Source organism: Triticum dicoccoides, chromosome 6B (genome assembly GCF_002162155.2).
Source record: "Triticum dicoccoides isolate Atlit2015 ecotype Zavitan chromosome 6B, WEW_v2.0, whole genome shotgun sequence".
Classification (NCBI taxonomy): Eukaryota; Viridiplantae; Streptophyta; class Magnoliopsida; order Poales; family Poaceae; genus Triticum; species Triticum dicoccoides.
Window position 1 is genome coordinate 614,549,549 of NC_041391.1, and position 21,074 is coordinate 614,570,622.

A 21,074-nucleotide genomic window follows, 5' to 3' on the forward strand; every position below is an offset into this window, starting at 1 on the left:
TGCGCATGCATCTTGAAGCCATTGATGTCGACCTCTGGTATGTCGTCAAGAACGGCGTTCCGAAAACTGGTGAAGGTGTCACCCCTGCTGATGTCAAGAAGTTCATTCAACTGGACTCGACTGCAAAGAACATCATCTGTGGTCATCTGACCAAAGGACAGTATGGCCGTGTGAGTGCTCTGGAAACGTCAAAGCTAGTCTGGGACTGGCTATCCAAGGTCAACGAAGGCGTCTCTACACAGAGAGACCAGAGGATCAGTGTTCTTCGCAATCTCTTCAACCGCTTCAAGAGAAACGACAATGAAAATGTCCAGCTCACGTTTGATCGCCTCACCGACATCACAAATGAGCTTCAGGCTCTCGGCGCCACTGAGATCACCAAGCATGAAATCGTCAAGACGCTGCTGAGATCTCTTGACAGCTCCTTTGACACCCTTGCCCTCATGATACAAGAACGTCCTGACTTCAAGACTCTCGATCCGTCTGATATACTTGAGAGGCTCAACACACATGAGTTCCAACTTTCTAAGAAAAGAGATATCTATGGCCCCAACTATGGCCGAACTCGTGCTTTGAAGGCAAAAGTTGTTTCCTCATCTGAAGAAGAAGAATCTGACTGCGGTTCTGATGATCCTGAAGACATTGGAAGGGAACTTGCTATGCTTGTGAAGAAGTTCCAGAAATTCACCAAGAAGAAGGGCTTCAGAAAGTCTTCACGATCCAGTTCAAGAAATGATGAAGCTTCCACTCAAGACAACAAGAAGAGAACATGTCACAAGTGTAAGAAGCCTGGGCACTACATCTCTGAGTGTCCTCAGTGGGACAACGAGAAGAAGAAGAAGAAGAGCAAGGAATATGACTCTGATGGCAAGAAGAAGAAGAAATCATCAAAGTCTTCTTCCAAGTCCACATCAAAGTCTTCATCTCATAATAAGAGCTCATCTGGCAAGGCTCGTGCTTTTGTTGGCAAGGAAATGGATTCAGAGGAGGAGTCTGCTTCTGAGGAGGCAGAGGTGGAATCTGAAGCTGAGCCCGACTCTGGCGTTGCAAGTCTGGCTTTAGCCACAACCTACGTTGCCAAGTCCATCTTCAATACTGAAGACAATGACTCCCACACCAACGCTGATGATGACAAGGACGAACCTGCTCCCACCTACTACTTCATGGCACGCGGTGCCAAGGTAAAATCACGCGATGTTTACTTTCAAACATCAAGTGAAGATGACTCTGATTGTGAATCCAAACCCAGCTACAAAACACTTGCTAAAATTGCTACTGAACAACAAAGGGCTATGGAACATACTCAAAAACTGTTAGACAAAAGTGATGACCTGTTGGACGCGGAAATGACACGTTCACAGTCCTTAGTTGAAGACATAAAAAATCTTCATGCTAAGTATCAAGAACTTGAAAGTCTTCATGAGATGCTCTCAACCACTTATGAAAAGCTCTCCTATGATTATCTTCAAAGGAAGCAAGAGCTTGAGAAATTGAAAGCGACTCATGAAGATCTTCAAAAAGAGAATGAGTCATTTCGCGCTAAATAGATCAGTTCCGCTCAGGAAGGATTTGAACCACCATGTTTAAAATGCATTGAGCGTGATAACGCTGCCTCTGTTGGTGAATGTTCCACTACTGCTACTGTTGCTCTGTCTTCAACTACTGATGTGGTAACTAACCCCTCTGCTGAGGATATCACTACTATTGCTGATGAAAATGCTAGGTTGAAGACATTGCTTGAAACAGGGATGTATAAAAGTCTGAAAGGGCATCAGACACTTTGTGATGTTCTCAAAAAGCAGATTCTGAACCGAAACCCTAGGAAAGAGGGTGTTGGGTTCGAGAGGAAAATGAATGCTGATGGTTCCTACTGGAAGCCTGAGCAGTATCCCAAAACCACATGGGTTGCTGCAAAGGAACCTTCAGTGGATCCATCCACTTTATCTAGCTTTACCTGTGCTAATCCTATTATCATTGATGAATCCTTTGATGCAAACTATAAACTATTCAAAAATCAGAATGGTGAAGTGTTTGCCAGGTATATTGGTACTAACTGCAGGAATGGACCGCCAATGAAGAAGATCTGGGTTCCTAAAAGCTGTCTTGAGAATCTTCCTGTGAATATTGTCATGACACCACCAGGGAAGAAGACAAACCCCAAACCAAAGGCGTCACATGGTCCAACGGCTTCATATGGAAACAGGACTCATCTGAGTCACCCTAACGCCAATGTTTTGCAGGGAAATCATAGTCAAACTTATGAATATGAGCGTGCGTCTTCAAACCGCTATGTTCATAATACTAAAAACTTTTCTGCTTATTCATATGAGTATCATTCATCTCCTGCAAGGCTATTTTCTAGGGCTCCAAAGCCAAAATTCTCAGATGCTGCACTTAGACTCATTGCTTCTAAGCCACCCCTAAAGATGTGGGTGGTGAAGAAGAACTAACTCTCTTTTGCAGAACATGGTCTCCAGCCAGCAATCAAAGGCGTCCGATATTATTGCTGGGGACCTAAAACACAAAGGGACGCATGATAAAATGACTTACTATGTATTCCACATATGAATCGCTTACCTGTCATACTGTGGGCTGACTTTCATCTAAGCTGTCATAATCCAAGTGTGCGTCAAATGCTTATGCTTCACAACATACCTTGTGAAGCCTATGCTCCTAACTGCACTATAGGGTATGACACCTCGTGCTTCAGAATGGATTATGGACAACGGATGCACTAATCATATGACTGGTGATCAAAGTCTTCTCATGGACTCAACCTTACGTCCATCCGACAAGAGTCAAATCACATTTGCTGACACTGGTAAAGGCAAGGTATTGGGTCTAGGTAGAGTTGCAATCTCAAAGGATCAACACATGGATAAAGTGATGCTTGTTGAATCCCTTGGATTCAACTTAATGTCTGTCTCAATGCTTTGTGACTTAAACATGATTGTGATATTTGGAAAATATCGTTGCCTTGTATTAATGGAATCTGACAAGTCTCTAGTCTTTGAAGGGTACAGGAAAGGTGATCTATACATGGTAGATTTCTCAGCAGGTCCACAGCTTGCCGTATGTCTTCTTGCAAAAGCTTCAGAATGTTGGCTCTGGCATCGAAGGCTGGGACATGCTGGCATGAGGAACTTACACACTCTCGTCAAGAAGAAGCATGTCATAGGCATCGAAGGTGTGAAGTTCAAGAAAGATCATTTGTGTGGTGCTTGCGAAGCTGGGAAGATGACTAGGGCCAAGCACCCCTCGAAAACAATCATGACGACATCTCAACCCTTTGAGCTGTTGCACATGGACTTATTTGGCCCTACTCACTACTCCACCCTCACAACAATGGCGTGTCTCTATGGCTTCGTCATTGTTGATGACTACTCAAGATATACATGGGTGCACATAATTCTCTACAAGACTGAAGTACAAGATGTCTTCAGACGATTCGCCAATCGAGCAATGAATAATTATGGCGTCAAGATCAAGCATATCAGAAGTGATAACGGCACTGAATTCAAGAACACTGGGCTTGATCTTTATCTGGATACAATGGGAATCACTCATGAATTTTCTGCTCCATACACACCTCAGCAAAATGGCATTGTTGAGCGCAAGAACAGAACCTTCATTGAGATGGCTCAAACAATGCTCGACGAGTACAAGACACCAAGAAAGTTCTGGCCTGAAGCTATTGATACTGCATGTCACATCATCAACCGTGTTTACAGCCACAAGCTTCTGGGCAAAACATCCTATGAGCTCCTTACTGGCAAGAAGCCAAATGTCAGCTACTTCAGAGTCTTTGGTGCTAGGTGCTGGATCAAGGATCCCCATCACAAGTCAAAATTTGAACCCAAAGCTCACGAAGGCTTCATGCTTGGCTATGGAAAGGATTCGCACTCTTATAGAGTCTTCAACCTCTTCCACTACAAAGTCGTTGAAATTGTGGACGTGCGATTTTATGAAACCAATGGTTCACAACGAGAACTCCTGCCAAGCACACTAGATGAAGCTCCTTCTAGTGAATCTATCAAGCTGATGGGAACTGGTGAAATCATGCCCTCTGAAGCACAGCCTGAAGAGGAACTTATCATTTCTGCACCAAACCAACCTAAAGACAATGCTTAGACCGAAGACAATTCTTACAATGATGACAATGATCAGCCTGAGCAAGGTCTTCGTCCAGTTCATCCTTGTGTTGCAAATGAAGTACAAATTGAGAAGATAATTGATAGCATCAACGCACCTGGTCCGCTTACTCGCTCAAGAGCAACACAGTTAGCTAATTTCTGTGGGCATTTTTCATTTCTATCAATATCTGAACCCAAGAAAGTTGCTGAAGCCTTTATGGAACCTGAATGGATTCAAGCCATGCAAGAAGAACTTCAACAGTTCAAGATGAATAATGTTTGGGAACTTGTCAAGCGCCCTGACCCTCGCAAACATAACATTATTGGCACTAAATGGATATATCGGAACAAGCAAGATGAGCATGGTCAAGTTGTTAGAAACAAAGCACGTCTTGTGGCACAAGGATATACTCAAGTTGAAGGAATTGACTTCGATGAAACATTTGCTCCTGTGGCTAGGCTTGAAGCTATTTGCATACTGCTAGCCTATGCTAATAACCACAACATCTTGCTATATCAAATGGATGTGAAAAGTGCTTTCCTTAATGGCAAGATTGAAGAAGAAGTGTATGTTGCTCAACCACCTGGCTTTGAAGATCCAAAACATCCTGATATGGTGTACAAACTAAACAAAGCACTATATGGCCTCAAACAAGCTCCTCGCGCTTGGTATGATACAATCAAAGACTTCCTGAAGAGCAAAGGCTTCAAACCAGGATCCCTATATCCCACACTCTTCACGAAGACATATGATGGTGAACTGTTTGTGTGCCAAATATATGTGGATGACATAATCTTCGGCTGCACCAACCAGAAGTATGGTGATGAGTTTGGATATGTGATGCAAGAGCAATATCAGATGTCCATGATGGGTGAGCTGAAGTTCTTCCTTGGTCTTAAAATTCGTCAGCAAAGAAATGGCATCTTCATATCTCAAGAAAAATATCTCAAAGAATGCCTGAAGAAGTTCGGCATGCAAGATTGCAAAGGTTACACGACGCCAATGCCAGCCAAACATCATCTTGGTCCCGACAACAACGGTAAAGAGTTCGATCAAAAGGTATACCGCTCCATGATTGGTTCTTTACTTTACCTATGTGCATCTAGGCCAGATATTATGCTTAGTGTTTGCATGTGTGCTCGATTCCAAGCGGCACCAAAGGAATCGCATCACTTAGCTGTGAAGCAAATTCTTAGATATTTGGCTTACACCCCAACACTCGGATTATGGTATCCAAAGGGCTCAAGGTTTGATCTGGTTGGATTCTCGGATGCTGATTATGCTGGTGACAAGGTGGATCACAAGTCAACATCAGGAACATGTCACTTTCTGGGACGATCACTTGTCTGTTGGTCTTCAAAGAGGTAGAACTGTGTATCACTCTCAACTGCTGAATCTGAATACATTGCTGCTGGATCTTGTTGTGCTCAGCTTCTGTGGATGAAGCAAACTCTCAAGGACTATGGCATCAATCTGAAGCAAGTCCCTCTCTTCTGCGACAACGAAAGCGCCATCAAGATTGCCAACAATCCAGTTCAGCACTTGAAGACAAAGCACATTGAAATTCGTCATCATTTTCTCAGAGATCATGTCATGAAGAAATATATTGACATCATTCACGTCAACACCGAAGAGCAACTGGCAGATATCTTCACAAAGCCCTTGGATGAGAAAAGGTTTTGCAAGTTATGGTGTGAGCTAAATATCTTGGAATCCTCAAATGTCCTGTGATCAGGCACACATCCTAACACTTATGCATGTTGATGACTTAGAGGTGCAACACACGAAGTAAAGTATATCTTCAATCAATGAAGACTTACATTCTGAGTGTGAATACATTAATGTGGAATTTGACTTCGGAGCGCCACGATAATTGTGCGCCGTGTCTGGGTCTAATACTTCCTATACGGTGGGTAACGCCACCACCAAATTTCTTGGTTTGAAGTGTTTCACTCATGGCGTTATTGTTGAATATCTTCGCATATTGATTTGTCTTCAACTTTCAACTTATCTTCATGATTTACTTCACTATGTTGAGTTGATTGCTTTCTCATATTTATATACTAGTATTCTGTCCTCTACAGCATTCACTTATAACTATGTCTTCATTGTTGAATCTTTTGAACTAAGTGAATGTGATCGGACCCTAATCTCAATATGCTTACTATCTCAAACTCTATCTGTCCAAATCATATGCATTCTATTGAAACAGTCGAATGTCTTCTCTGCATCCTTGTCAGCAGAAGACACAGAGACAAACATCAAGTCCTATTTAAATGATTCATCTTTATTGTCGATATCCGGAGAAGTCGGAACAACCATCCGACAAACTTGGCGGGCGTGGGAACGTGGGACAACTCTGAGTATGTTGCATGCTTGCCACGTGTCCCACGGATGTGAATAGCCAGGGGCACCTGCATAATTGCGTTGTGCCGCACACCTACTTATAAATACGTGTCCCCTGCGGTCAAGAAAACCTTCTTCCACCTCTCCACCTCATCAAAACCCTAGCGCCACCGCTAGCTCTCGACGACGCCGGTGACGAAGCGCTTAGCTGCCGCGACTTCTCCGACGCCGTCCTCACGCCGGCCGCGGGCATCGTCCTCTCCGCCGCCGCCATAGGTGTCCTCCGTCGCCAAGTTAGGGCACGGTGGATTGAACTGCTCGGTCTCCTTTCATCCCATCTAGCAGTTCTTCGTGTGGTAAATATAACTCTATTTTTACTCGCTTTTTGATCCTCAATGATTCATCCAATTTAGCAAAATTGGTTTATGTCTATACCAAGTTAGATCTATTCTGTCTGCATCTCATACTGCCTAGTATATTCACTTAAGCTTCACATCTAGTTAGATTCCTCACTTGTACTTATTCACGGATTCGTACAAATCTGGAACCGACTCTCGACATATAAGTGAATGTCTTCGCAACATGAGGTCAATGTCTTCAAACTGATTTATCTTCAAAATCTTCTGAGAATGCATATGACCTCTTCCCCTTCCCTCGCATCTCTAATGCTGTCACAGGTACATGTCCGTGGGAGAATCCCTTGGTTCTCATAGTCTACATTCGTTTGCAGAATTCTTACAGCAACACATTGATTCTCCTGAAGCCAGTTCCTGTCTGACCAGCAAGCGAAAGCCTTTGAAGCCTTTGAACATATTGAAACCGTCCAGTTTGAAGTTCATGGCTGCAGAGAAATCAGTAAGGAAGGGTGGCAGACAGCGTCGTGGGGGAACTTCAAAGGATCTGCCTGATGATCTTGCAGAAATCTACAAAACAGATCCTGAAGAAGATTACAATTAGTGCAAGACTCGAATCCAATGGATTCGACGCTATTGGGCTGAACAATGGTTCAAGTACAAGTTCGTGACCCAGGAGTATGCTGAGAAGAATGCTATCAAGAGCCCTTGGGGTGATATTCTCTATCGAGGCCTTCCCCCCAAGAACAAAGCTGAAGCCATTGCGCAAGAATTCTATCCTTGCATGGTCCGTGGACCACAGCCTGAAGAAGCCGACCCATCATCATTGCTCTGGTGTCGTGATGACAATCTCTTCAAGCGCAACTTCCAGTATGCTAAGGCTTCGGCGAAGGAAAACAAGAAGTCATGGGGATTATACTTCAATCCTGGTCCCTCTACTCCCCGTAATGATGGCACACGTGAAGCTGAAGAAAATAGAATTGGCCCCTTTGCAAACCTTGATGGCCTCATCTCCTACATATTGGTACAAGGTGCCAAAGTGGATCATTCTGACAATGATGCTGATTCTGATGAAGCCCGAGCTCCTCCTCCAAGGCTGCAGAAGCCAAAGAAGATTAAGGCTTCATCATCAGCTACACCTCCAAAAGCTTCTCGTGTGAAGCCACTGGCCACTGCACCTCCTGAAGCCAGTGTGCAGTCTGAAGATCTTTCCCGCATCTCCAAGAAGACGGAGAAGAAAAAGAAAATCGTCAAGAGTACTGATCAGGCTTTGACTCCTGCTGCTATTCTGCGTGAAGAGCACATTGATCTGTCCAGTGATGACGATCTTGCAGATGATGCTCTTGAGCAACTAATCAAGAGCAAGGAAGAAGCAGAGATCTTCAACAACTTGCCTCTCTTTGACGTGGCAATCATCCATAACTTCATTGATGAGTGGTTTGACACACCAAATCTCAGCTTTGATGATCTGTAACTTCCAATTGGCCTCAGCGTCGCCTTCAATGGCGCCATTGCTTCTGAGCTAGCTATTGCTCAGCGCATCACCGAACTGAAGCACAAGATTGACTATGAAAAGGCTCAGTTCAAGAAGCATATGGCCACGCTCAACGTGCAAGATGTCAAGAACTTCAAGATCATGTTGCATGAGCTCAAAGAAGCCTTTCACAAGAAGCGTGAAGAAGCTCGAGGCTCCAGAGAGCGCATGAAAAATTTGGCTGACAAATGTGTGCTTGCCTACAATGATGCTGAAAAGCGCAAGGCTCTTGGTCGTCCTGGCATCGACCCCAGGATGGGTGCAAAGAAGAAGAAATCGACTGTCCAGTCTGCACCTTCAAGGCCAGATGAACCTCGCATTGTCTTCCCAAGCAGCATGACTGGCTCGTGATGCTGAATATCCAAAGGAGTTCTTTGTTGATGACCTTGAGTATCTGCCGCGCACTATATGTCATATCATCAGGCGGACTCTATGGACGATGAAAGGACATTCATCAGCTGCAAAACTTGAAGGAGCCATGAAGACATTGGTCTTTTACATCCTCAATGGCATCAACTTCAATGCGCAAGATTTCTTCATCAGGCAACTGGCTGCATCTGGATCTGACCTCTTCAGACTGAAATTCTATGCTCCATGGGTCATGCGCCTCATCAAGCAACACTCTGCTGTCAACTATCAACCATCTGCTCGCAATCATGTGATCTTCCTACCAGAGGTTGATATGTCAGTTGAAGCCATATACCCTGAACCTGCCAAGAAGCCTCTTTGTCTTCAAAATGCTGAACATCAAAGCTTCACTCAGCCTATGGAAGGAGTCCAACCTGTCACGGGTGTCTATCCGATGGCTGGAAATATTCGTCTGCCTCATCGTGCATCAACTGAAGCCACTGCGAGCACCATTGCTCAAAGGCCTCGGAAGCGCTCTCGGGTCCTAAATGACCGAGAACTTCTTGTGGCCCTACATCAGAAGCAAGATAAGCATCATTTTTGGCTCAAGCGTCAGATGCAAAGCCTCTTGGTGGATGTAAATCGCATTCAAAACCTTGCCACCAAGAATGCTTTTATCACTCACGAAACTTGTCGGCGATCATGGAAGAGTTTGACCCTGCTCAGTGCTGAAGCTGATCTTCAAGACGATGGCTTCACTGAAAGATTCAAGTTTGACTCCACTCCTCCATGGAATGCTGTCCTACGAAGAACTCCATCTCTTGAAGACTCTGATTATTCTTCCTCCACGACAACTGTCAATGCCAATGTGATCGATGATGAAGACAATGCTAATTCACCGCCCCCTACTTCTGCACGCATCGATACTGCACCAAGTTCGTCTGCACTGCCAAACGACAACGACAACCTTGCTGCTTCAACTACTCCTCATGAGGACGAGTAGATGCTCTATGTCTTCAAACCTTTTTGCTCATTACTGACAAAAGGGGAGAAGCATATGAGTTGATAGTCTTCAAGCGGGTTTATAAGGGCGGTTGCTTTTGTATTTTTGCCTAGTGCTTACAACTCTTGCGTTTTGATACACTTTGTTCTTTGAGTTGTAACACTTAAACTTGATGGTCGTCTGCTACTTATTTGCGTTTCCACGTGTGATGATAACTTCCGCACTTAGATCATTCTGCAGACGTCCATTTTTCATTATGCATGTCATTCTATTAGCTATATCATTTCATGCATGATGAATTATGTTCATAAGTTGAAGAGGATCTCCACAAGTACAACCTGCCCTGTGCATTTGCATTCCAAAAGCAAATTATTTATATGCACATCTTCAGGGGGAGCCCTTGCCACTTATGAAGACAATACGCTATCCTTTACAATTTCACATACTTCTTTCCCATTGAAAACTTCAACCAGTTTGTCATCAATCACCAAAAAGGGGGAGATTGTAAGTGCATCTAGTGCCACCCCTAGTTGGTTTTGGAGTATTGACGACAAAGTTGGTTGAGGGACTAATGCGTTTGTGAGAATTGCAGGATAACACAGGTAGTGTCCCTCATTGATTCGGTTTACCTACCGGAGATGACCCCTAAAAATGTATGAAGACATTGAAGACAATGGTGCTGTGTGAAGATATTCACACTGAAGTATGACATGAGAAGACATTGAGTGAAGACTATGGAGCGCGAAGACTGAGTTGTTTCGTTGTTTCCTTTTCTTCTTTGTTGAGTCATAGGAACCATCGTACTATTAAGTGGGGTCCAAGTGAACTAAGTCAGAGTGACTGAAGTGATGCTCAACCCAAATCCTATGTCTTCGAGCGAAGACAATGAGAGCAAATCTTATCCAGAGCTGGATGAGTCAGCTTTGCTTGTAGCCCAAGTAAAGTTGCCGTGTGTGTTTGAAATCTGACCGTTGGAACACGTGTCAGTTCCTTAGTGACCCAGGGTCATTTCGGACATATCAGGTCGGGTTGCCTTGTGGCTATAAATAGCCCACCCCCTACACCATAAATTGGTGGCTGCTCAGAGTTAGTTTACGGCTTTTGTCGTTTTGAGAGCAACCCACCTCGAACCTTTGAGAGAAAAATCCTTGCGAGGACAAAGCCCAAACACCGAGAGCCAAAGAGTGTTAGGCATCACTGAAGTCTTTCTGTCTGTGTGACCTGAAGACTTATTACACTTGAGGACTGTGTATCCTCCAGCCGGTTAGGCGTCGCGTTCTGAGCATCCAAGAGTCATTGTGGATTGCCGGGTGAACGAAGTCTGTGAAGGTTCGGAAGTCTACCTTGAAGACTTACCAGAGTGATTGGGCGAGGACTATGTGTCCTTAGCTCAAGGGGAATAAGGTGAAGACACGGTCTTCTGAGTTGAATCTCAGCCTCCCTAACCAGACGTACAGTTGTCATAGCAACTGGAACTGGTCCAACAAATCCTGTGTCTTCAACAAGTGACTGGTTCTATCTCTTCCCTCCTTTACTTTGAGTTTGTCTTCGTGAAGTCATTGCTTATCTGTCTTATCTGTTTGACTTCATTGCTTGACTACTATTGTTGATTCGCTTCATACTATCTTCCATCCTGATCCTACTACCTAGCTGCTATTAGTCTTCGTACGTTAACACTATCGCATACTTGACTATGGCTTGCTTGTTGTAGTTTATCTTCCGCTGCATATCAATTAGGTCATTTCTATTGTTTGTCTTCAAAACTTCCACGTTTTGAAGACTTTGATAAAAATCGCCTATTCACCCCCCCCCCTCTAGTCGATAACTAGCACTTTCACGGGCCACTTGTCAGCTGCTGGGACCAGCCCAGTCAGCACATTGACCCTGGTCAACTGGGCCATCCGGGCCCTTGGGCCACCAGGCAGTGACCCTGCTGGACCCTAACGGCAGGCCACGTCGGCGGCCGGTGCTGGAGCGACTCCGGCGACCCAAACAAAGGCGACCCCTCACCGGAGTTGGCCGGAATCGCGCAGGGGCTCGGGGAGGAGTGGGGCAAGGCCCATTCGAAGGCCTGCGCCGTGGCGCATTGAATGGAGGTGGTGGCTTGGTCGGAGGAGGGCCGCAGCGTCACCGGCGACGAGCGGGGCGGACGCCGGGGCTCGGGTGAGTTTGATGGCGAGGCTGCGGGGCATGGTTCATCGCGGGGCTGGGCGTGTTCGAACGCAGAGACGAAGTCGCGTCGAACGGTAGTGACACCGTGGCCGGAGAGGCTGTGTAGCGACGGTGACGAGTGGCGCGGAGGACGCCGGCGCTCGGCCTTGAGAGGGTACGGCGGTGACGCGCATTAATGGGCAAATGGGAGGGCTACCCGGGCCCTACTCGACGCGGCGAGTTCAACGGAATCACGCCCATGACCATTTGGTCATCGGAATCTCGCCGGTGACGAGATCCGCGGCGGAGCGTTCGGGTGCTACGGCGACAACTATCTAGGGCGCACGAGAGAGAGAGAGGAAAGAGAAGGGGCTCACCGAGCGGCGCACACGGTGGCCCTTGGGGGTTTATAGCTGCAGGGGCACAACCGGAGTTGGTGAAGAATGGCGGCGGAGCTTGGCGGAGCAGAGGAGGAAGACGGCAGCGTCGGGGGCGTTGCGGTGGCTCCGGTCTCCAACGGGTTGCACCAGTCGAAGCAGCGGACGACAGCGGCCCTTGGAGACACCGTGGGGTGACGAGGTGGGCACGGTGGCCGTGGCTAGGCCGGAGCCATGGCGGCGGTGGCGCCCGGATGCGGAGGGGAAGGAGAGGGCGAGGTGGATCTGGAGGGGAGTGGGAGAGGCACAGGAATCGAGGCGAGAGTGGGGGCAAGTGGGAGGCGGGATCGAGGAGGCGGGGCGTGGCGGCCTTATCCTCTCCTCGTCACCGACGAGAAGGTGCGGCGGGGACGCGCCCCTGTTCCGACCCAGGTCGGGGGAACAAGGAAGGGAGGCGGCAGGGGGAGGCGGGCCGGGCTGGCTGGGCCGGTCGGCTGGGTTAGGTGGGCCGTCTGTTCCAAGAGAGGGGGGTCCTTTCCTTTTGCTTTATTTTCACTTTTTCTTTTTATTTATTTTCTTTTCTGTTTTATTTCATTTTAAAGTATTTAGGCATTTTCTAAAAATGTGTTTACTTCACCATAATTACCTATGCAATATTTGGCACCCCCCGAACATTTTTGTTTTGACTTTTGAAAACTTTGGGTGTTTGTCACTAATTCATTTTTGAATTTGCAATGTTTTTGAACTACCACTTAATTAGCAATAGTAATATAGATGACATGGCATTTGTTTAATGGGGATTACTGTAGCATGATTATCCGGGCGTTACAAATCTCCTCCACTACAAGAAATCTCGTCCCGAGATTTAGGAGGTAGAAGGAAACAGTGCGGGGTATTCATCACGCAGGCGATCCTCGCGTTCCCAAGTGGCTTCATCTTCAGAATGGTGCGACCACTGGACTTTGAGGAAGTTGATTGCCTTCTGGCGTGTGCGGCGTTCAGCTTGGTCGAGAATGCGGAACGGATGCTCTTTATAGGAGAGGTCCTATTGCAATTCAAGCACTTCATGATCCACTGCTCGGATTGGGTCCTTGAATCAGCGGCGGAGTTGTGAAACGTGGAACACATCGTGAACCTGAGAAAGGTTCGGCGGAAGTTCCAGTTGATATGCCACTCTTCCACGCCTTTCCAGAATAGTGAATGGGCCAATATAGTGAGGAGCTAGCTTGCCGTTGATCCCGAAGCGGTGAGCACCCTTCATTGGTGTGACTCGAAGATAAGCCTTTTTGCTAGGTTGATAAACCATGTCCTTATGATGACGGTCATACTGACTCTTCTGACGTGACTGAGTAGTCTTGAGATTCTCGCGAATTATGCGAACTTGTTCTTCGGCATGTTGGATAATATCCGGACCGAAGAGTGGACATTCCCCAGTTTCTGACCAGTTCAGAGGGGTTTGGCACTTTCGTCCATATAACACTTCAAAGGGGGCCATCTTCAGACTAGCGTGATAGCTATTATTATAAGAGAACTCAGCATACGGGAGAGATTCCTCCCATTTCTTGCCAAAGGAAATAACACAAGCTCGAAGCATGTCTTCGAGAACTTGGTTGACGCGTTCAACTTGCCCTTGCGACTGAGGATGAAAGGCAGTGCTGAAAGACAGATGAGTCCCCATAGCTTCTTGGAAACTTGCCCAGAATCTTGAAGTGAATAAACTGCCACGGTCTGAACTAATAACCAATGTAATACCGTGAAGCGAGACAATTCTGGACATGTAGAGGTTTGCCAGCTGACTAGCAGTGATCATTTCTTTGACAGCCAAAAAATGTGCAACTTTAGAAAGCCGGTCAATGACGACAAGAATAACATCATTGCCTTTCTGTGATTTGGGAAATCCAGTGATGAAGTCCATTTCAACATGGTCCCATTTCCATTCAGGAATAGAGATAGATTGCAGAGTTCCAACAGGCCATTGATGCTCTGCTTTGATACGACGACAAACGTCACACTCAGCAACATAACGAGCAATGTCTTGCTTCATATTAGACCACCAGAATCTCTGGCGAATGTCTTGGTACATCTTGGTGCTACCGGGATGAATAGACAAAGGTGTATCATGAGCTTCTTTCATAACCTCCTGAGTCATATCCAGGTTATCTTTTGAAGGGACCACTAGGCGACCTTTAAAGAACAAAGTGCCAGTATCATCAACAGTGAAGAACGAGGGCTTTCCTTCTTCAAGGTAGCGTTTAATCTTGTGGGCTTGAGAGTCATACTTCTGCAGCATCTTGATGCTTTCCACGAGATCTGGTATAGCAACCAGGGTATTGAGAGAACCCTGGGAAACAACATGGAGGTTCATTTTGTGGCTCTCAGGAGGAGGGGGAGTGAGAGCACCAGGAGGAACAATATGGAGGTTCAGCTTCCTGAATTCTTCAACAAGCGAGGGCTGAACTTTGTGAACCTGGAGGTGGTTGCAATATGACTTGCGGCTCAAGGCATCAGCCATTACATTAGCCTTGCCTGGGGTATACGAAATACCCAAGTTAAAATCTGCAACAATCTCCATCCATCTCTGCTGACGGAGGTTCAGGTCTGGTTGAGTAAACAAATACTTCAGACTTTGGTGGTCGGTGAAGATCTCGCAACGATTGCCGAGAAGGTAATGTCGCCACTATTTCAGTGCATGGATAACAACAGCAAGCTCGAGGTCATGAACTGGATAGTTCTCTTTGCGAGGGCGCAATTGACGAGAGGCATAAGCAATCACTTTACGCTCCTGCATTAGGACAACGCCTAAGCCTTGACGTGAAGCATCACGATAAATGACGAAGTCCTTCTTAGTATCTGGAGGAGCAAGCACTGGGGCAGAAGTCAACTTGTCTTTGAGCGCCTGGAAACTTTCCTGACACTTTTCTGTCCACTGAAACTTGACGCCCTTATGAAGCAGGTTAGTCAGAGGTCTAGCGATCTTGGAGAAGTTCTCGACGAATCGACGACAATAGCTGGCGAGTCCGAGAAAACTTCTGACTTGCTTGACATTCTTCGGAGGAGTCCAATCGAGAATAGCCTGAACTCGTTCAGGGTTGACGGCAATACCATCCTTAGAGATGACATGCCCAAGATAGGTTACTTCGGGGAGCCAGAATTCACACTTGGAGAACTTGGCATAGAGTTGATGCTCTCTAAGATTTTCCAGAACAAGACGAAGATGTTCAGCATGTTCTTCTTCATTCTTGGAATATACAAGGATATCGTCCAGATAAACCACGACAAACTTGTTGAGGTATTCCATAAAGATATAGTTCATCAGACGAGAGAAGGTGGCTGGAGCATTGGTTAATCCAAAAGACATGACGGTGTACTCGTATGAACCATAGCGAGTCACAAATGCGGTCTTCGGGAAATCTTCTTCACGAACACGGATCTGGTGGTAACCCAACCTCAAGTCGAGTTTAGAGAACACTAACGAACCAGCCAGTTGATCATATAGATCATTGATCCGAGGAAGAGGATATTTGTTTTGAATGGTAGCCTGGTTAATAGGGCAATAGTCTTGGACCAATCGGTTTGTCCATCCTTCTTCTTGACAAAGAGAGAAGGTGCTCCCCAAGGAGAGCAACTTGGGCGAATGAAACCACTTCGAAGAAATTTGTCGATTTCCTCCTTAAGCTCAATGAGTTCATGCGGCGGCATCTTGTAGGGTCGTCTGGCTATAGGAGTGGTGCCTGGTTTTAAGTCAATGATGAATTCGATAGCTCGAGCAGGGGGAATCCCTAGAAGTTCTTCAGGAAAGATGTCTTGGAATTCGTGAACGACAGGAATGTTTTCAATGCCCTCAAGGGGTGCCGCGTTCAATGCATTCAACGCATAAAGCCTTGCCTCGGCATTCTGAACCAGACGAGCATTGTAGCTAATTATTTCATCAGAATGGTGTAGCAGATGGACGGTCTTAGTGGCGCAAACTATAGAAGCAGTATGCGCTTTTAACCAATTCATTCCCAGAATGAGATCAATGCTACAGGACCTCAGTACGATGGGAGAGACAAGGAATTATAGTCCTTCGATTTCAATAGGGACATCGTTGCAAATCATGGAGGTCCGACATTGGCCCGCAGGGGTGTGCACTAATAGAGAAGCGTTCATGTCCTCACATTTAATGTCGTGCAAGCATGCAAAATCTTCTGACATGAATGAATGTGATGCACCTGTATCAAATAAAACAGATGCTGGTACTGAATTTACGAGGAGTGTACCCATCACAGTAGCAGGCTGGTCTTGAGCTTCGTTTAGATCAACGTGGTTGGCATGAACACAACCATAAGACTTGGTATTGTTGTTGCGGGGCTGGTTGTTACCACAGCCAGTTGCTGGAAGGGCCAGTTGATTCTGATTCTGACTGCAGTCCTTGGCACGATGACATGGTTGACCACACTTGTAGCATAGACCATTATTGGGAGTGGGAACAGGAGCTTGGGGTGGTGGAGCTGGAAGCCTTGGCTGCCTAGATGGTGGAGGGGGTAGACGAGGTGCAGCATATGTCTGTCTTGGGGCAGGTGCATTTGGACGGTACATGCTATTCAGGATCCATATCTTACGCTTCTGCGAGGGTGGGCCCTAAGATGAGCCCGTGTCACAGTTGCGCCTTTGAGAGCTCTGGTGTTCCTACAGACCAGTCTCGACATTGATGGCCTTGTTCACCAAGGTGGCAAAATCGGCAAAGTCATGCACTAGAAGTGCGAGCTTGATGTCAGCTTGAAGGCCATCACGGAACTTCTCCTGTCTGCGAGTATCAGTTGCAATGTCTTCTTCAGCATAGCGGGATAAGTCCAGAAACTCCCGCTGATAAGCTTCTACAGTTTTGTTGCCCTGGGTGAGGTTGCGGAACTCACGCTTCTTCCTATCCATGATCCCGTGAGGAATGAAGCGGGCACGGAAGGCAGTTTGAAAGTCTGGCCAGGTGATGATTGTTCCAACTGGCATTGTACGCCTGTGGTTGTCCCACCATTGAGCTGCGGGTCCCTTCAGAAAGAAGGAAGCAAATATGACATAGCAGGCAGGGGCTACATGAGCAGACTCCATCTCATAGGTGATGTCATGGAGCCAGTCATCAGCATCCAGCGGCTGAGTTGAGCTGCGGTATACGGTTGGGTTGAGGCGCATGAAATCCTGCAGAGTCACTTGGGTTGGCTGCTGGTTCAAATTGGGGCGAGGGAACTGAGCCATCATATTCTCCATGAACTGGCGATTCATCTCAAGCTGTTGGACCATACCAGCCATGTACTCAGGCGGTGGTGGGGCGTTGCCGCCATGACCACGACCACCTGGTCTAACCATCCTGCTAATGTATAACAGGGGTAGTTCAGCATTGAGAAATTTGCATAGACAAGAATCATTCATGATGAAACATGCATAATGAAAGGAGCACGATAGATACTACATAGTAGTCGGCATGACTTACAAAAGAGGTCAGACATAGAGTTCAGTACACAGAGTTCAGTACATAGACTAAGTCATCATAGGCGGCATGCAGGCTCGTGGCGAATGCATCTAATACTAATGAGCAAGACTACATCAGTCCCAGGAGGTACTGTGAAGGTAGTTGTAGCCTGACAGCTGGTAGTGAGGCAACGGATAGTCCTCCATGTCAATGGCCTGGGGGCCGCGGATACTCTGGTGTAGAACCCTACGCTCATGTGGCAGAAGAGGACCAAGTGTAGGAGAGTAGCCTCCCACCTCTGGCCAACCGACACCGTGGGGCATCACGGTCCTGTCTGGGTAGATCGTGGAACGCGGCAGCTATCCAGATCGGACAAAGGGGTGCAACAGCATCAGAGCCCTATAAAGGTGCTGACTAGTGGTGTACAACTCGTGGCGAAGAGCTCTATTAGCTCGGTCCAGCCCATCAGCATGCAGAACCAGGTTCTGATGGTGGAAGGGCTCTCGGGTGACGGTGGAGTAGGTAGCAGTGTAGTATCCCTCCGCACCAACGTCAGATGCGATAGGAATGTGCCTGAAAGGGGAAGTGTCCAATGCCCGATACTCTCCATGAAGACGTGTCAGAGCAGCATGAGCAGCATCATGGACTGCCATCTCGATGGTCACTCCAACACCATCAGCAGTGTGCAGCACAGTAGTGGAGTCATACTCCCGAGAGTAGAGGTGGACGATGGCACGGTACTGCTCCTGGTTAAAGTCCTGGTACTCCTCGTAGACGGTGTACTCAGGGTGCCAGCGATAACCCAAATAGGTCATCATCTCAGCTAGCACAGCAGGTGATCCTGAGGCACCAATGGCCGCTGTGTGGCACACGACCTGCCTCGTGGGTTCCATCTGAAAACAAAGATGTTTCAATGGAGTCAAATGACAATGTGGGTACTATTCAAAATACTATCCTACAGAATAACTATGGCTTATCCAACTTTGGGGTGAACGTGGTAACGGGATCCTAATGTCAGAGTTAGTAAATTCGTTTAACCCGAGTAGGAGAGAGTTCAGAGCCCCAGAGTAAAGGTCGAGAAGTAAAAGATCCTAATACCACCCAAAGGCGACATGGGCCCGTAAGGCACACAACCATGTTAGTAAAAGTTTTGTAGTGACTAGACTCGACTTCGGCCAAGGAGTGTGGAAGGGGGATTCCTATAGGCAGTCGGCTCTGCTACCAACTTGTGACGCCCCCGATTCAATCATACACTAATCATGCACACAAACGTGTACGATCAAGATCAGGGACTCACGGGAAGATATCACAACACAACTCTAAAACATAAATAAGTCATACAAGCATCATAATACAAGCTAGGGGCCTCGAGGGCTCGAATACAAGTGCTCGATCATAGACGAGTCAGCGGAAGCAACAATATCTGAGTACAGACATAAGTAAACAAGTTGCCATAAGATGGCTAGCACAAACTGGGATACAAATCGAATGAGGCGCAGGCCTCCTGCCTGGGATCCTCCTAAACTACTCCTGGTCGTCATCAGCGGCCTGCACGTAGTAGTAGGCACCTCCAGAGTAGTAGTCGTCGCCGACGGTGGTGTTTGGATCCTGGGCTCCAACGTCTGGTTGCGGCATCCGAGAAGAAGAGGAAAACAGGGGAAAAGAGGGAGGAAAGCAACCGTGAGTACTCATCCAAAGTACTTGCAAGCAAGGAGCTACACTACATATGCATGGGTATATGTGTAAGGAGGCAATATGAGTGGACTGAACTGTAGAATGCCAGAATAAGAGAGGGATAGCTAGTCCTATCAAAGACTACGCTTCTGGGAGCCTCCGTCTTGCAGCATGTAGAAGAGAGTAGAGTGAAGTCCTCCAAGTAGCATCGCATACCATAATCCTACCCGGTGATCCTTCCCTCGTCGCCCTGTGGAAAAGCGATCACCGGGTTGTCTGTGGAACTTGTCTGGGTGTGTTTTATTAAGTGTCCGGTTCTAGTTGTCATAAGGTCAAGGTACAACTCCGGGTCGTCCTTTTACCAAGGGACACGGCTATTCGATAGATTAACTTCCCTGCAGGGGTGCACCACATAACCCAACACACTCGATCCCATTTGGCCGGACACACTTTCCTGGGTCATGCCTGGCCTCAGAAGATCAACACGTCGCAGCCCCACCTAAGCACAACAGAGAGGTCAGCATGCCGGTCTAAATCCTATGCGCGCAGGGGTCTGGCCCATCGCCCATTGCACACCTGCACGTTGCGTGGGCGGACGGAAGCAGAACTAGCCCCCTTAATACAAGAGCAGGCTTACGTTCCAATCCGGCGCGCGCCGCTCAGTCGCCGACGTCACGAAGGTTTCGGCTGATACCACGACGTCGAGTGCCCATATCTTTCCCGCGTAGTTGGTTAGTGCGTATAGGCCAATGGCCAGACTCAGATCAAATACCAAGATCTCATTAAGCGTGTTATCATGAAGCAACCGCGAATGCCGACCAGGGCTAGGCCCACCTCTCACCTAGGTGGCCTCAACCTGCCCTGTCGCTCCGCCACAAAGATCCACACAGAGGGCCGTCGGGACAAAGGTCCTTTCAGCCCCCAATCCATGAATCACTCGCGGGTACTCAACGAGCCGACCCGACTTTAGTCACCATCTGTATAGTATGTATGTATAGTATATACCCGTGATCACCTCCCGAGTGATCACGACCCGAGAGTATAGCAAGGCAGACTGACAAGAATGTAGGACCACAAATGATAAACTAGCATCCTATACTAAGTATTTAGGATTGCAGGTAAGGTATCAACAGAGGTAGCAACTGTTGGGGAACGTAGAAGAAATTCCAAATTTTCCTACGAGTCACCAAGATCTATCTATGGAGAGACTAGCAACGAGAGAGAGGAGTGCATCTACATACCCTTGTAGATCGCGAACGGAAGCGTTCAAGAGAACGGGGTTGAGGGAATCGTACTCGTCGTGATCCAAATCACCGAAGATCCTAGTGCCGAACGGACGGCACCTTCGTGTTCAACACACGTGCAGCCCGATGATGTTTCCCACGCCTTGATCCAGCAAGGAGAGAGGGAGGGGTTGGGGAAGACTCCATCCAGCAGCAGCACAACGGCGTGGTGGTGATGGAGGAGTGTGGCACTCCAGCAGGGCTTCGCCAAGCACTGCTAGAGACGAGGAGGGAGAGGGGTAGGGCTGCACCAAGAGGGAGAAAAACTCATGTGTTTGGCAGACCCAAAACCCCCACTATTTATAGGGGAAGGGGAGAGGGGGCCGGCCCCCTCCAGATCCCATCTAGAGGGGAGGGGCGGCGGCCCGGAGGGGTGCCTTGCCCCCCAAGCAAGGTGGAGGCGCCCCCCTCCCCTAGGGTTTTCAACC